Source organism: Ischnura elegans, chromosome X (assembly GCF_921293095.1).
Source record: "Ischnura elegans chromosome X, ioIscEleg1.1, whole genome shotgun sequence".
Classification (NCBI taxonomy): Eukaryota; Metazoa; Arthropoda; class Insecta; order Odonata; family Coenagrionidae; genus Ischnura; species Ischnura elegans.
In genome coordinates, this window is record NC_060259.1 from 40,101,492 (window position 1) to 40,116,389 (window position 14,898).

General features: G+C 40.0%; 1 protein-coding gene across 14 annotated transcripts in view; it reads left to right on the forward strand.

Moving 5' to 3' along the window:
• The window catches only part of LOC124171771 (catenin delta-2-like), a 229,484-nt gene that overhangs the window by 151,972 nt on the left and 62,614 nt on the right, over positions 1-14,898 (forward strand). The window contains exon 1 of one of the 14 annotated variants that reach the window (XM_046551094.1): positions 416-580. The exons of the other annotated variants lie outside the window; for them this stretch is intronic. The gene's annotated coding sequence lies outside the window, so the exon portion shown is untranslated. Of the gene's footprint in view, positions 1-415; positions 581-14,898 lie in introns of those variants that run through there. 14 annotated transcript variants of the gene reach the window in all.

Genomic DNA, 14,898 nt, shown 5'->3' on the forward strand with positions numbered 1-14,898 from the left:
ACCGTGCATATTAAAAGACAAGGTATTAGCCAATGATGTATCAAAAACCACTTCTTCCTCAATATCTTTCCATGTATATCACTCCACTGATTTCGAAAGGTTTTGATTCGGCCTGAGATAAGGTTATAATTGGTTCGACCAACCTCTCCTTTTATTTATCCTATCCGCTAATCTTTTCATGTTTACTTTCTTTTACTTAACATTCTTCATCAAAAAATCTAAAGATGTCATACTAGACCTTTTCTTGCCGTCCATCCCATCCAGTTGCCCTATGGCGATTGTTTTCTTTATGCCATCATCCCTCATGATATCGCCATCGTCTGAGTCATCATCTTCAGCTTTTTAGAAGGCTTCTCACTCGACTCTTGTCAGGACTTCCTCGTTGTTCAAGCCGGTGATCCATTAGAGCTCCGTCATTCATTTGTAGCTCTACTTTCGAGTGTCTTTGACTTCCCTAAGGCTGCCTTCATCCTTGCCTCATTGCTTGCAGGGTGATTGTAACAGAAGTTGCTGGTCCCTGGAATCCCATTTTAATAACTACGTCAGTAAAATATTAGGTCCAAGTTACATGGGAAAGCAAGTAAGTAGAATTCGGGAATCTTCAATCTCAGAGCAATAGAAGCCGCGAAAGAATGTTTTATTAGATTTTTGTCTTTTTCAAATGTAATTTGGCTTGCCACTGGATCGTGACGTCAGCTAAATGATAATAACATGCTTATTTCGATACGTTTGAACGGTAATCCTCCCTGATTTTTCTAGGTATCCTTTGCAATCATATTTTGCGTATTATCCATTGCTTAAAAGAAAACCTGTGCGTCTATAATTGTTTTATTGAATTGCTTATACCATAATTCGTGAGACAGTCTGTTAAAATTACATTGAATATTTATAAATAGAACTCCTTGAAGCATATTTTTCACTTTTATCCAGGATTGCCACAAAACAATCACGTGTGCGAAGTGTCTCATTGGTTTGCTCATTACCGCGAAAGCACTCCAGCTACGTTAAGAAGCGTACGTAAATGTAATATCTGATGAATGCTAGTAAAAATTGAAAACCACTCGAAGCAATGAAATTAACTGTTATTAATTCAGTGGCCAACCTGCTGTTGACATTTCATCCTAATTCTAAGTATTATAGTTTATTGAATTCTATTTAATTCAAGTTTCGCCAGCCACTCCAGTGCAATTGAAGTGTTCAAAGTACTCTTTCCATTGCTTCCTGTATTTATCTCACTGATAATTAGTATTCTACTTTAGCATAAAGCTTTCTGTCAAGTCGTTTTTTAATTACACTGCCTTTATGAACTTTATATAAGTTTATATAAGTTTTATCGGCATACTTTTAGCCTGCTGTGATTGTTCGCTTTTGAAATCACTCGTAACTATTTTAAATTAGTCTCTCACCTACATCTCAGGCTACATTATTTTCTCTGTGTATTGATATTACGAACTGTTTCACACCTCATCCAAGTAATCTCTAATGTGCGTCTATCTTTTGATTGTCCGCATTTTATCTTCCTCATTCCATCGTATATCCTCTTTTATTAATTTTATATTACTTCTATTCCGCATATTTCATAGCTTAGCCTTTAAAATTACACAGTGTCAAGTAAATACAATGCTTAATGCTTTTGTCCTCTCCATTTTTTCTCAAGGAAAATTAATTCTGAAACCTGTATTCAATTTACCGATGACCTGAAAGGGTATACATCTAATGAAATTAAGAGATGCGTTGAGATTGTTTTTATGATAGTTTTTCTTCATTATGTTCCGTTTCCACTCCATCTCGCCTGAAACCTCAGATTATATTATGATAGTTTGTTTGTTATTAGGGTACCTCTGTTATTAGAAAAAAAGTACTATAAGTACGTATGCGTTGGGAATTGTGTCTCGTTTATTTTATCGGTAATATTGGGTCGGTAATTTAAGTTAATAGCAAATGAAACATTCTGTTTTATGGTGAATGTTGTGCAAGATTGGTTTTTAATGAATCAGCTGAATAGCATGGTCTTTTGCTATTAACGAGGAGCTGGTGGCTGCGATGCCTCATGCTTCCACCGCAGAGTTCGACGATGTGAACTCAAGTGTAACAACCCCTCTCTCGTGGCGGAAGCTTATTCGTATCTGACGATTGTGGGATCACGGAAGGATTACTGGAAGGCTTAATGCGATTTGCTCAATGTTAATAATGAGACGTGTCAACTGAGGACCGATTAGAGCATCCGAAGTTGTTGCGATAAGGTTCAAATCATATTTGCTCGATCAGTAGTCAATGTATTAGCGGGAACTGGGGTGCCCACGAAAATGAGGGAAATACAATTTAAGCACAGTCATCTGAACTAGTTTAATGATTCATGCACCACAATATGGCTTCGGCATGCTGCGATTTTCCTTCATATTTATTATTATTATTCGTTCATATTTGAGTATAAATTATCTTAGGATACCCTTGTTTAAAATGACTGAGCCTAACCTTATATTTCCCGCCTAATATTATTGATCCATCGTCGTGAGTTATTGTAAAGCAGGATGCGCGTGAGAGATAGTGAGGGAAAGCTGAAAGGCAGGAGCAGCCTATATTAATTTGACGAATATTCCCAAAGTTGACTAATAGGCGTGATCGTCTCTCGTCGCCGAGTTTTCGCTCTGCACTGGGGTCAAACCAACGTCTAGAGCTGCTCATGATAGTCTCTTCAGGGTCGAATTAAACGATATGGGGAGGCCCTCCTATAAATGAAAATCCCTACACGCCACTGAGACTGGCTTTATGTGATATGCTCACTGTTAGTGAAGATAATTGTCATCTTAGACCGCTTAGAACATCGGAAAAGGCGCCACCCCAAGCTGCTCCATCATCAAAGGTCATCAACCGTGCGTTTGGCGTGAATCAGTTTCCTTCTTCGTTCATCCCTTGGCTAATGTATTTTCGTGTGCTAATGTCTCCTTTTTTCACGTCCTCCTTTATTCCTCTTTGTACACGTTGGCCACTGAAGTGTATAGATCCTCTTTCGGGGGTCTCTAAGGCCACTCCTTTTTGATTTACCTGATGATATTTCATGTTTACTATGCACGAATGATATTATTCATGGAGGAACTGCACTGTATTCCGCGGCCATACCGCGGCGTATGATTAAGTAAAAAATTAAGACTGCGGAAATAATTTTTTCTGTATTTTTCAGCAGTTCGAAGAGGGGTGGGGGAAAAAGATAGGGTTTCCGACGTAATTCGGAGGAAATCTATGATATTTAACTTAATGAAAATACTTTTCTATTTCCATGCTTCTTCATTTCTACCAAACCAGGTTTCGACATAAGTTCATTTTAAAGGTAATTAATGCCTTAAAAATGGCATTTTGTGCCGAAACCTGGGTCGGTTGGAATGAAGAATTGTGGAAACAGACTAGTGCTTTCATTATGTTAAAAGAGATGTGGGGGTAGGGGCCCTAGGGGTTTTGAGTTGCTGATGGTGGTCTCTTCAGGCAGGCTAGCGAGTATAAGGGAGGGCCCCCCCTTAAAATGAGGAGCTATACACGCCACTGAGACTGGCTGAATGCGAATTGCTCACTGTTAGTAATTTTGCGTGTCAACGAGAACGCTTTAAACGTCGGAAGCCCTCCCCCCCCCCCCTTAAATACGCCCCTGACGTTGACCCTAACGCCTTTGTGCTTCCTATGAACTCCTTCTCCTTAAAAATCTTCATTAGGTACTCATGTCTAAAAATATTCTTGATTATATCGTTCCGCCTCTTCTCTCGGGCATCGCCATCTGGGATTTTCGGTTCTCCTCAGCACCAGTTTGTTTATTTGAACATTCCGTGTGATTTTCAGCAGACTTTCGTCCAGCCACAGCGCGGAAGTTTTCTGCCTTTCTCCTTCGGCCATATTTATCGTCCATGACTCATTGCCATAGTGTATACGCCAGTCTTATGCCTTCATATACTCTAGTCTTATGCTAGAATTATGCCTTCATAAAATGTTACCTGTTTTGCGATTTGAAATAATTACTTTCCACGTACGATATGAAAAAGTTTTTCCATCGTAGATGACGTTTGTCGAGTTTAAAAGGAGAAATTAGGTTACGAATATTGTGGAAAATTCAATCCTCGCATTTACAATTGCCGGCTTTTTGAGCCGACTGAGGCGCCATTTTCATGTAACTAACATGATTTGATTTCAATTATGTACTGAATTTATTTCCTAATAACTCAAAAAATAGTACGTTGGCGTGTCTCTAATTATTTTTATCGTGATGCTTAGGGTATAACTAACATTGTATCATTCTTTTGTCAAAATGTCATGTATTCCTGCAGTGTTTAACAACTTTCGTATTGTAAGACTACTTAACTGCCATTATAGACGATATGAAAATGTGGATTTAAAATGCCATTTTCAGGATATACTGCTCTGAAACCCTTTTTTGTTGTCAGTTGATAAAGTACAGTTAGAGAATTATATTAAATTTTCTCGAAAAGGACATGAACTTAGTTTCTCGCATCGCCGACGTGCTCTCTCTCTCTCGTGCTTACTATGACTAGATTTTCTCCCTCTTGCAATACCATTTAATCGCGCGTGCTTTCGCGCTGATCTTTCTTCTCACGTCATCCATCGCTTGCGATTCTCGTTTCAAGATGAAAGAATTCCACTTCCCGCCTCGGTTTCCTCGGCTGAATAGCCACGATACGCCACGTTTCCCGTCGCTGATCATTACTTCTAGTGCTGTTATTGTTTATCTTCTGGTCACACCTCTTCATTGTTTCTCCCGGTTATTGTCTTCTCAAGGCCTTCTTTTGTCTCCGATGGCAGCGCCGCGGTGAGTCGACACCGAACCGTGTTGTGTGCTGATTATGTCCCTGTACACTCGTATCTTTTTCTTTTACTCCTCGTACCGACTTCTGAAACGTTGAAGTTGAAAATCTAGGAAGGATACGTGACTCCATCTCTTCCTTTATGCATTTTAAGCATATAAATAATTAGTAGAAGTAGACATTGCAATATTTCCACTAACTCAGTGGAAATATTGCCATGTCCAATTTTAATAATATTAGAACTTCCACCACATCGTGCCTCTCATCATACAAGACCTGAAATAATGATTTAAAGCTTGGATCATAATGTCAAGTTCGTGAATGCAGACTTATTTAATGTAATTACTCAACCAAATAACTGCAGGGGAATACCAGCGGCCTACATTTTACGGAGTCGCCTTCAAATGCACGTTCAGTGCGATAATATATCAGAGAAAAAAATATATGCCTTGACTAAGAATCGAACACGGATCTCCCGTGATTACGCCTGGTGCTTCGCCAGTAAGTTTTACCGGTTGCGAAATGTAGGCTGTATTCGTGCTATTTGATACGTTTGCATGAGACCAGTTGCATCCTTTGCTGAGCGTTCTTCAATTTTCTCTTTTTCGATGTCACCATACGAGATTCGTCACTCATTTCTGCACGCGATTTTCGCTTTTCTATCAATCTTTAGAGATGTGTGTGCGGAGAAGAATGGAGAAGGTGACGTGGACAGACGAGAAAAGGAACGAAGTTCTCGACACGGTGGGTGAGGAGAGGAAAATTATAGTCGGGATGAAGACGAGAGGTAAATTTTATGTTAATTGGCGACGGAAGTGAACAGGGCTCATGGATACTGAAGATGTATAGGCATTTTGTCAAATTTAAGTAGGAAATTCAGCATGGGGAGGTGGACAAGCCGGGTTGGTAGGCAAACTTTCCACATTGTCTTACGTTACTCAGGTTTCAGCCCAACGTTTGGCTGGGATTGATGAGGGTAGAACTCACCCCGTGCTAAGCCACAGGAGGAGGAAATTTGTACAGTTGGGCTTGGTGGCCCAATTCATTTCCCTAGCTACCTCGCATTTCAAGAATTTTTATATGGGGTACCCGAAGGCTTCATCCGGGATCTGAACTCGGAACACTTCGATCAATAGGCGCAATGGTCTACCCTCATAGTCTAGCCACCATACGCCCCAATGTGGTTGGTTTTAAAATATTAGACACGTGTAGGAATATTTTAAAATTTTTGGCCCGTACTTTCTTAGTGCTAGTCTCCCAAAATAGTCATGTCATCATTCTTGCTGACGCGCCTTTACTGCCGTAGTTTCCTTATAAATGTGATTTTTCCTTATTTTATCTCGCTATTGTATTCTTCTTTGGCAATTTCCGTCATTATTGCGTTCTAAGAACTCGATAAGTGGTCATATAAACCTTTAGGTACAGATGTTTTTATCTTTTTTTCGCCTTCAGGCGTTTCGACGATATGCATCATAAATACCAGCGTCTCAGGCAGTCTCGCAGTTTAACGTTATAGAGTATAGACCCAAAGTAATTTTATCAAAGAAAAAATTAGGGATGTGCGAGTAGTACTTTTTTACCTCGAGTCGAGTTGAAAACTTCTCGCGATTATCGAGTCGAGTAAGGTAATTCTTGATCTAGGCAATACAGCAATCCATGCTCCAACATATTCTCATTTATTTCAATCCCCTTGAGAATTTTCTATTTTGAATGCTTAGCTTGATGTAAAAAGGGAAAGATAACCAGGAACGTTGATGGTAATTGAGTCACGAAAGGACATGAATGAAAATTAATGTGTCTCAAACAATTACATGAAATGAATTAACCTATAGTAGTACGTCGTCAATGTATGTATCCAAACTGCTCATAAGAACCCTCAACAAAGATATTTGTACTATTGTAATTAAGATGCAAACTTAAATGTATCATGTAATATTTGATTCTTTCAATTCACATGCAGGAAAAACTAGTTGTTCTACATGCTCAGGCAGCAGGTTTTGACGTCTCCATGTTAGAATATTACTGCCTACATGAAAATGTCTTTCACAACACACTTGTGTTGCTGGAAAAGTACTTTCTTTCCAAAGTTACAAGGTTTGGGAACCTTGGGAAGTTTTATTAAAAGTTATATCGACGATTTATGTGGATCTTGAATATTGGCAGATTTCTGAACATCCTGGCCTCGACAGCTCTGCAACCGATATTACTCGGCTCGACTCGACATTCGTTATACTACTCGAATCACTCGAGTCGAGTGCCAACTACTCGACTCGACTCGAATTTTCGAGTACTCGCACATCCCTAGAAATAATATATACCTTGACTGAGATTCAAACCCGAATCTCCCGCAATTGCGCCAAGTGCTTCGCCCGTTAATTTTTACCGCTTGTGAAATATAAGCTGTATTTGTTCTGTTTTACAGGCTTGGATCCGGTGGATCAATTATGTCCTTGAGCGTTGCCCATTTCTGTCATTTGTTACCTGTTGTCGCGGAATTTCGTCTCCTGGGGTTTTGTGTCGGAATAATTCATAACATTTTCATTACGAGCAAATGAGTCCGAGTGGTTAGCAAAGTTTTTGCTCTTTGGTGTGTTTGAAAATTTGTATTCCGACGATTCATTTTGAGAGCTCATCCCGTGGTCGAAATGAAAATTTTCAAGTATAATTAATCCGATCGTGTTGCCAAACACTCGGAATCAACCACTCGTAATTTAACTGATCGAAATAGTCACGATCATGTCAAGTACACACCTCTTTGAAATACTATTTAATACCTATAGGTTTTCTATCTATTTCCTTTTGAAAAATATACCTAATCATCATCCGAGGATGAAGTAGTACCGATTCTATCGCATAGGAATCAGTCTTCCGCCGAAAGATGTCGAGGTGAGAAGTCTTCGAATAGGGTCGATCACGACGCCAATCCATAATTGCTTGCTGTCAATGTATTTTCCCATGACCCGTAAAAAGTGTTTTTACTTTCACAGCTTTCTCTTTTAATTGGCGATATGGTTCGTCTCTCGTCGAATCATACATCAATTACTCGTAAGCACTTGAAGAGTCAGCACATTCCTCGAGAGTGCCACTTACTCTCTCCGACTCCCTGCACCCCTCTCCATAAGGGTGCGGCGACGCTGCATCCGAGCGACGTCACCAATGAGCGACTTCGGAAATGGATACTTGGAGATGTCTTCAGTGTCTCTGTTTTCCTCCGCGTTCGTTGTTGCTTGAAGATGACGATCAGTTGTCTCGTCGTCTATATCCTGGCAATCCCGCTGAAGTCTTTAGAACAGAAGACTGATAGAAGCGAAAAAAATCAGGGACATGTTTTGCAAAGGATTAGGCATCGTTTTCTATCAAGGAAATGAGCGAAAATTCCACTGAGGAAAAACCATTTTGTATAACCCGAATTTAAGTTGCAGAACACCTAACGCGAATTCGGGAAACTCTGGTTCGAAATGCGACGTGCCTGTCACAAACATTACCGTGATTTAGGCTGGCTGAAGGATTTGTATCTTTGACACGAAAAAAATCGGTGAATTTGCTTTTGATAATGCACTGCTTCGATTATTTAAAACCATTTTACAAGTTTTTTTTTGAAATTTCACGTCCTGCGATTATTGCTTAAACTGTATCACAAAGTTATTTTTTCATTATGTCTTTCATAAGGAAACTCTGCTTTGCTCACTCTGCTCCGTGACCAGATTCTCCTTAGATCCCTCTTTGAAAATTTGACGGCGATGCCAACTACTTCGAAATGTTTAGTGTGAAGAAATACATTTTAAAAGAATTCGAATATATTTCTAAATATTTTAATTTCATTTTTTACTCGTACTCTTCAGAAACTTTATGTGATGATCGAAGGAGGAATATGAAAAGGAAAGGGAATATGAATATTTTAGCCCGGGAACATTCAGGTAATTTGAATTCGGGAATCGTGTAACAACCCTCTAACCCGTCTGATCTCAATATTTCGGCATGACCCATCCACCCGATTGGATTATCAAAAGCACTCGGCCATTTATCATGGGATCTTGGTTCGAGTCCCAGTCATATTTGTTAGGGAAGCATGCGTACCACCATGTGATGATGGTTGCATTAAAGTTTATCACTGGTCATCCCACGGTTCTTTCTTAAATATTTTATCCAACTCACAACGAATGCGAAGGAAGATTTTTTAAGGAATTCGCCAAAAAGTAATTCAATTATTGATATCACCAGGGATTAAAAAAAAATAAAATTAGGCCCAAAGGCAAGCTGTCTGCAGAAAATTAAGAACGCGGAAAATATAAAGACATCTTCCCGATGCTGACATCTGTTTACGTATATGATCGAAGATCCATTTCAGGCTATGATTTGAAAAATTTGTTTCTTTGGTTCACTTTTTCCAGTTTCCATAAAAATATCGGTATTTTTTTTAGTTTTTTATTCAGTCTCTGCTGAGCCAATGCGATACAAATATCTGTTTACGTATATGATCCAAGGTCGATTTCAGGCTATGATTTGAAACATTTGTTTCTTTTACTCTCCTTTTCCATAAAAAATATCGATGTTTTCCTTGGTTTGTTTTTCAGTCACTGCTGATCCGATTCGAGCGCTATTGTGTGTACTTTCGTGACGTCCCGCCGTGTACCCCGCCCCAAGGCCCCCCTCAATGGTTTTCAGGGGTCCTGGAGGGCACCCTGCCCTGCATTCAGCAATCATCCTGCCGCCACATCCGCCGGTTCCGCGTGCCACGCTCCGATTTTCCCCAAACAGTCCCCCGCGATGGGCGTGTTCTTCCGGCGCGGATGGCATCGGGCGACTCTCGTCACGAGGCCAATTATTCCGTCCGCTCTCCTGTGACTCGAAGACAATGTAATGCACAACGGGCGATCGGGCGCTTCAAAAACGCATGGCGAGTCCTCGTGTCGTGTGCGGAAGTTCAGGCCTTTGAGTAAATATACGGGGTGGAGAAAAATTTTGTCTCGAAATTTCAACCTTGGATGGCTGATGCCAATAGGAACCAAAATTAGCAATGACGTCTCCCTTGAAAACGCCCCATTTTTAAACTGCAGAAACTTTGAGCTAAGCGCTCTGATTGACCGCGAGTTTGCCCTGTTGCCGAATGCTCTGGACAACTCATGACGTCGAATGGCGGAAATCGCGATGCATCCAAGGCATCGGGCAACAGTGAAAAATCGCGGCCAATCGGTGCGCTTAGCTCGAAGTTTCAGAAGTTTAAAAAAAGGTGCGTTTTCGATCTTAACATGATTGGTAATTTTGTTTCCTAGATATATCAGCTACCCAGGGTTCAAATTTCGTCACACAATTTTTCTCCATCCTGTATACAGGAGCGCTTCAGAAAAATAAAGTAAATATGAAAATATTTTGAATAAATACATAACTTGCTTACCAAAGTAGAGAATATTAAAATATATGCCCTTTTGAGGGTTATTTAAATTACGTAAAATAAGTTTCTGGGAAAGTAAATACGAAATGTGTGATTTACAAATCCATTGTAAGCTTTTTGTTCTGGTAAGTATTGTTCTGTTAGTTAGTCGTGTATTTCTTGTGATCATGATTGTTTCGAACTTCCTGTTCACGGAAACACCGCAGTACACCGACAATGCAAGTAAATGCGCTCGGCATTAAGTACTATTGTGAACTGGCTGGTTGGAGTGAGTCATGACCTCGCCAAATCGCCAGCCATTCAGCGAATTCAGCGATTGATGTGGTTGCAAGAACGACGACAAATCCGCCAAGCACTGAGGGCACCGTGGGATATGCGCAGCGCAACAATCAGGAAATACCTCTGCCTATCATTATTTCATGAAATCCTCCAATCCTCGGAGCAGTATTTTGAATTCCTACCCAAAACTGCGTCCTAACGAATTAATGGCACTATATCCCAAATTAAGGTTGAGGGGCATTGGCTGAAGTGAAGTGATATACTCGGGCTACCTATTATTTATGCAGAAGAGTCACCTAAACCATTTAAACAAAAGAAAACATAATTAAAAATGAAATGTGAGTTCAATTTTGCACTTCAACTCAATGCAAGCGTCAAAACTGATTTCTTAAATGTATTTACAGTAGTCAACTTGACTAGTTTCAAATCTGCTTCGAACCTTTGCACACTGAACTGTGAACGACACTTTTTTACTAAATGTTCACAATCTAAGTGGTAAATCCTAAATAAATATATTTATTTATAAACAAACGATATGTAAGACGTAAGTAACAGCCGGAATGATAAATATATTTGCATAATTTAGGCGAAGTCGGTGTGGTGATTTTCGTTTTGCGATGTTGGTACCATGGGACATTCCCAGTTTCAGCCAATTTTTCGCAAATATCTTTCTAATGTTACCATGAACTTATACTGTACCGTACATATTTATATTTTTCACAAAATTTTACTTCTAGTGAGTGCAGTCTCAACAACGTCTTTGTCAACGGGTTTCGGGAGCAGCTGCGTGTTGCGCTTTGTCGTGCGAGCTTTCGCGTCCATTGCAGGCCGCATCATCGGGCGATGTAATCACAAACAGCTTCCCTAGCTCGAATAAACTTGGGCCAATGAAAAAAGAGCCCATGTTAAATTATCCTAATTTTACCGTCAAATATCTCAAAAATAGCACATGGGAATCCCTTTTTTCGTTGGATCATTGAAATTGCGCCTTTCAAAGGATATGTGACCAAAGTTTCATCAAATTCTTGTTACTTTCACCGAGGCGCTCCAGCTACCTCAAGACTCTCCTTTCTTCTCTCCGAGACCAAAATCCTTTCTCAATAATTTTAATCGAAATAGCGCATCCCAAGCACCGTGAATCCCTCGCACGAACTTGTGATTCACTCTTTCAGAGGCCACGGGACGGAAGACTCGGGGGCTAAATAACGGACGGTGACTGCGTCGTAACCAATAACTTAGGCCTGCGATGAAACTCCAACTTCAATATTATTCTGGAAAATTGAGAAAGTTAGCGAATGTGAAAGAGCAAGAGTTTCTATTAAAATCCTACCACTTCTTATTTTTCATAAGCTTTAAATGTCATGGCAATAAAATCCCAAATCGAAAATAAACATCGCGAAAATGAACGCTTTCTTCGCAGTCGACCAACCAGACTCATCAGACCGTAATGCTGTTGGGATTTTTTTTATCGACGGTACGCTTCCCAGCATAAGGAGTTTAGTTCGAAAAACGGAGTTTATGTCATTTCCATGAAAATTTCAAAACAGACCTTTAAATGTTCTTCATCCGCTGAAGGGAACAGATTTACGCTTTCCGTGCTGTAATTTGGGGAAATAGCACTTAAAAACTTTTATTTCTCATTAAGCCATAGGCGGATCTAGGGGGCGTGGGGACACGTGCCCCCCCCCCCCCCCCAGAAGCTTAAAAAATATGTATTTTTTTTAAATACGGTCCCATTATCATTGCGTTCGTTTTGTATTACGAGGTATCCTTGTGCCCCCCAGAACAAAATACTGGATACGGCCTTACTTGTGCCCCCCCAGAAAGAATTCCTGGATCCGCCTATACACGACGCTCTTATGAAAAGTGCAGAATAATTATTGATCATTGCTGGAATATAAATGCCTTTTATAAAAACTGATATAGTGTTCTTTATTTCCATTAGAATCACGATTAACAAATAAATTTGATGAATAACCAAATACTAATTTTTGAGGTAGGTACTTACAAATGAATGATGTGATTGAGTTCAGACCAAGTTAGTTTCATGGACCTGGAACCCTCCTGAACAAACGTTTTGCTGATACAATATATAAGTATTTAATTTTCCACTTTTTCAGTATCCTTCTTTTGCCTTTTAACCTCGATTATCGAGCAAATGCGAACCTACCTCCCAAAATAAAAATTTTCTGTGAATTATGTTTTAGGCCAGACTCTTGGAAGGCAAATGATTTAGCAAAAGTAGTCATTTTCTAAATTCCTTTTTATTTAATTTGTTCCTACATGATTGCCTCATAAAAATTTTCAAATACGCTATCCCGACATGTTCCGATACAGATTTAATTCTGCTCTCAGTATCCTCATGCGTTACTTCAATAGCTACTCGAGTGGTTCCTTTAATTTCTTCCATCTCCCTCCAGTTCTCTCATTTCCGAGTCATTTTCTCCCAATCCCGACCATTTATGCCTGTTATCATTCACTTAAATCCATGCCTTTCTATTTTTCTCTCTTTTTTATAGTCTCAAACCATATCTATCCTTCGTTATCTGAGTCTTCCATTCCCAAACTATCTCCATCCTTTTCCTGCCGGGACCATTTAAGGTATTTCCCTCTAAAATCATCAAAATTTCCCCACCATTTATGAGAATTGCGCACCCCGCGATGCATTTACCCGTACCTGGTGAACTATTACGCTCTCAGGACGCGTGTGTGTACGAGGCAATGTGAAAAGTGGGGCGCATTGTGATCGAAGCCGGCTCCGCCCTTAGCGCCTCCCTGCGTTCTCCGGCCGGCGCGAAAAACGTCGACCTCGTGTGTGCCAGAACTCGGCGTCGGAGGCAGAACCGCCTGAATTAAACAGTTTTTGTCACAAAGTCGGCTCTTAATTCTTCTAATTGAGGGAAATGGTGTGCCTTTGGAGCTCAGCCCCGCGTTGACTCATATGCCGCCCACATCGGCCATAAAAATTTCACAGTCCGAGTGGCTTGCCTTTTTCTACGAATTCCTTCTGTGTGAGCCATTTCCCGCCGTGGCGTGACCCAGGATGCCATTATTTTGCCCTGCAGCGGTGAGTGCCGACCACGTAGTTGCATTTGACGTCAACTGCCGTAATTTATTTTATGTTTCGGGGCGTGTTTTGTCGATACTAGATTTTGAAGCACTTGTGTTGGTCTATGTACTGTTTCTCGGGTATTTTCCAAGGTATTCGGGTCTACACTGAAGTTTCCTCAACCGTACTGGTTCATTGCGTGGTGAGGAAATATTATTTTTATTTCTGTGTATTCGTACGAATTTCGAAAACCAGAATACCTCTAGGCTTACTAGGGAGAAGTATGTTTCATTGTAAACGACGATACCATATACATATATATATATCGAAATTCCTTGCGTATCGTATCTCATGGTTGAAATATTTGGCGAAAGGTCGGATCGGGTTGAATTTACCGTCAACATTAGGATTTAAGGCAAGAATTTCATTGCTGCCCATGAAATTGAACGTTTGAACTGCAGATGTGAATTGGAATGGAATCAAGTTTGGCTAAAATTTACCCTTCCACCCAACGATTAGCATATTTTGAATAAAATTTAAGTCTAAAACTTTTGAAAATGGAAATTATCGGATTTTGCTCCGTTGTTGAATGTGGGTTACATCGTTTTCTTTGAAATTCTCTCTCGTTCGTTTCGTCGCTATCGGTCTTTTCATCGGTGGATCGATCGTGTCTTTGGGGAGTGAGGGCCACAGGGGCTGGCCACCCGAAGACGTCGTGGCGGGTCGAAATAAGCGCGTCTCGCCGTCGGTCTATGGACCACGGAAGGATAACCGGCGCTAAAGCGATAATTAAGCCCCTCTACCCTATTTCGAAGCAACGCCAGGGTTGTGAACCTTTCTGATCAGAGCGGTGGACATGAATCAGGTTGTCCACTGACCCGGAAAATTCAAGAATTAATCTTGGATTGTCATCGCAGGAAACAGTTCGTGATTTATCGATAAAATTCTGGGTTGAATGCTCCAAAATTTGAAATTTTCATTTAAGGATAAGATGCACTTATTTTTTAGGTAGACGCTATTAGATACATGTGGATATGTGTTACTTGATAGTGAGAATTAATGACTAAATCAAAGCCTAAAACTTCGTTATGTTCATTGCGTCGTCAAAGTTGTTCCCAAAAATAATGCAAATGGCCTTAATTTTTCGTAACAGGTTTTTATTTCATGTGTATTTATGATTATTTCGTCACTGTAATTACTTTAGATAATCTAGCAATAAAAATTTTCATCGGCAGCCTTCTCGTTATATTTCGTTGTTTTCATCGACTAATGTAGAATTACATTTATTTTCAGTCTTACTCTTGGAAATATAGAGTTGAAGTAGAATGCTGATGAGAATAATGTGAATAGTGTAAGAATTCTGGCTGTGCTGT